The following is a 3,377-nucleotide window of genomic DNA, read 5'->3' on the forward strand; positions in this document are numbered from 1 at the left end:
ATAGACACTAACATGCTGAGTGAAATGAGTCAGAGGAAGAGAGATAGACACAGAATAGCCTCACTCTTTTGTGGTATTTAAGAAAGTAAAAGATAGTAATGTAAAAATACCCAGATATAATAGCGATGAGGGCTGAAAGGACCAGCCCATGATATAAAGCTTAACAGAAAAAGTGGTGAGCACAGTTAGAGAAATAACTACCCTAACAACTACTATGATAATGATAGTGAAAGAAAGAAATAGAATGCTTTTCCTGAAAACAGGTAGGGTGTTGTGGAGGAGGAAAATTGGGGACATTGATGGCAGGAAAGTTGCAGAGGTGAAGGGGGGTGTACATTTTTATGACTGAAATCCAACTACTAACATGTTTGTAACCAGGGTGCTTAAATAAGGTAATCATTTTTAAAATTTACATATTTATGTATTATATTTCCATATAAATATATGATATACATAAATTATATACAAAATATGGTAGAGTGTATAGTTTATGTTATATTATATATTACTAACAATTATATTTATAAGTGTTTTAGAAAAACTGATTGTTGGATGAATAAAAAAGGAGTTAAATGTAGATTTTTATTTTTAATGGTATTAGAGAGAAACACATAATCAAATATTTTTAGAAACTATAGAAGGAAGGGCTAAGGAGACAGTCAAAATTTTAAGCCCCAAATTTAATCTCAAGTACTTAGAGCCTTCAGGGCTCTGGTATAGTCCTGATAGCTTCCTACATTACTGGCTATGAAAAGTGGTGTGGGTACTAGCACTGGACCTTCAGGGGAACAGAACCAGTGTGATGATGGCCAGGAATAAACTCTGGCCCACTGGGTACTATTTAAGAGGTTTAATTTTTCCTGAAGAGGAACTCTGTGAAGATCATTTTTACTCACATTGGCAGATTTTGTTAAGCAGAGTAAATTACTTGTTGAGTTTTGTGGGCCTCATTTTAAAGTGTGATGTTATTGAAAGAAAGCAAAACCTATATCAAATAATTACTACCATTTACATCATCACAAAGTTTGCTTAAAATACCATATTTTTGGAGTATAAGACAACTGTGCATATAAGACAATTCCCTACTTTTCCTGTTAAAATATAGAATTTGGGCTTATTTGTCATAAAAGACTACATCTCTTTTAATGCACACCAAATGGAAATTAAAAAATGTAAGAGAAAAAGTAGAACCCGCAAAGGTTAACAGTATATGTTTAATAAAGCTAGATTTTGGAGTGCCAACAATCATTTTACATTTGTCATTTGTAGTGAGTGACTGTGATTTTTTAATTGTGATCTACATTGAGAGCAGGGAGAGGAGGCTCCTCCAAGAGCAGCTGGCTGGGGTACAGTGATAGTTAGGACAGTTAGAGGGAGACATAGTGTCTTCTCTGTATCCCATAAAAGCTGAACAGAGGACTGAGCACTGGAAAGCCACATACCAGGTGGCTAGATGAGATGCAGTGCTTGGTAGCTCAGCTCCTCTGTGTGCCCTGAAAGATGAATATATAAGCACTTATATATGTATAAGATGTTTAAGATGACCCCCAATTTTTAAGAAGTTTTTCATGGGTTAAAACATCGTCTTATATGCCAGAAAATATGGTTAATGAGTCCCATTGCTTCTTGGCCTTTTGGCTAAGATCAAGTGTAGTGTGTGTGTGTGTGTGTGTGTGTGTGTGTGTGTGTGTGTGCGTGTGTGTGTGTATGTGTGTGTGTGTGTGTGTCAAGTTCCTTTTTTTATTTGTTTTTTTGGGTCACACCTGGCGGTGCTCAGGGGTTCCTCCTGGCTCTATGTTCAGAAATTGCTGCTGGCAGGCTCAGGGACCATAAGGGGTGCTGGGATTCAAACCACCGTCCTTTGAACCACCGTCCTTCTGCCTGCAAGGTAAACACCTTACCTCCATGCTATCTCTCCGGCCCCATATATCAAGTTCTTATCTGATATATCCTCTATCCGAGGACAATATTAAATGGATTTTTAGAGCAGGGAGTTAGAATAAGAGCTTGCTCTGTCTATTCCAGGCATTGACCTAGTATTACAGTATATTCAGAAACAGGGCACCTCCCCCCAGAAAGAGTCCTTAAAGGTTTTCATAGGAGCATGTGCCTCATGACTCACACATTCATCTTGAGGGAAATTTTTAGCTAATTACCCCTAGTATTTTCATCATATAAGGCTGACAAGTGGTGTGACTAAGAAACCTGGTGTCTGAGCACTAATGGTATCTTACCTCTAGGTCTTCTCTTACCATCATAAATAGGATCAAGTGGCAATGAAGGCCTCCAAGTCCTTTGTCTGGGGAAAGGTCTCCATGAGTCTGATATTACTAGAAAACCAAGAGCTATTTTGTAGTATCAGCATAGAAACTTTTAGATAATAAAACAAAACTCAATTGTAAGTTTATACAAATCATCCATTTTTAAACATCAGAAACATTGACATCAGAATGGACATTTATTTTCTCCACTTCATTTTGGTGACATATGTTTGACTAGGAACAGTCAGTTGTTCTACATGGAAATATACATGGACTTGACCCACTGTTTTCTTGAAATCTCATCTCTGATCATCTAACGTGGCCTCTGCTTTTCCTCTATTGATCTCAGCACATGATGGGGGTGGGAAGGTCACCTGTAGTAGATGACTCTGTAAATAAAATGTATATATATAAATATATATTTACATATGAAATATTTATAAATATTATATTTATATTTATAAAACATATTTATATACAAACATATTTAAATATAGTTGTTGTTGTTGACTTCTCTGTAATAGAAGACATTCAAGAAACAACCCAATTTAGCTAAAGGTCCGTCTGAGAGAAGGTGCAAATAATGATCTGAGGACTCTTAATGTGAGTTATGGGAAAGCCAAGGACCAGGGGAAACACCCTGGAGTCCAGTATACAATCTCATATCTGCCACCCTTTCCCAGAGGAAGACAAACTTCAGAGATTATACTTAACATCTTCATTCCTCAAATTTCCTTAAGAGATCTTAAAGGCCCCCTTTGGCTTAGTTAGCATTAATTGAGAACCTGTTTTTATCTGCCCTTCTTTCTATGACATATTATTGATGAATAATAAAATTTCTAAGCAGAAGATAGTTGGGATTCCCATTCTCAGTCAACTAGACTGTGAGCCCCTTAACCCCAAGCTGTCTCCCTAAAATTTGTGGGGTTTTTTTTCTTAATCATAGCAGTGCCCCTGCTTCAGGTCTATTCACCCAGGACTGGACTCCAGCAATCACCCTTCACCCATACTCAACCCCATAATTCACCTACACTCAACTCCAGCACAAACCTAACCCCCAGCAGGGATTTTAAACTCTGTCAGAGTCTTCCATTCAGTTTAATGAATTGTGTGATC

General features: G+C 37.2%; 1 pseudogene; it reads left to right on the plus strand.

Annotated features, from left to right (window-relative positions):
* Positions 1-1,910: 1,910 nt before the first annotated feature.
* On the plus strand, positions 1,911-2,070 carry LOC126010354 (uncharacterized; annotated as a pseudogene).
* The last annotated feature ends 1,307 nt before the right edge of the window (positions 2,071-3,377 follow it).

This window comes from Suncus etruscus, chromosome 5 (assembly GCF_024139225.1).
Source record: "Suncus etruscus isolate mSunEtr1 chromosome 5, mSunEtr1.pri.cur, whole genome shotgun sequence".
In the NCBI taxonomy this organism is placed as follows: domain Eukaryota; kingdom Metazoa; phylum Chordata; class Mammalia; order Eulipotyphla; family Soricidae; genus Suncus; species Suncus etruscus.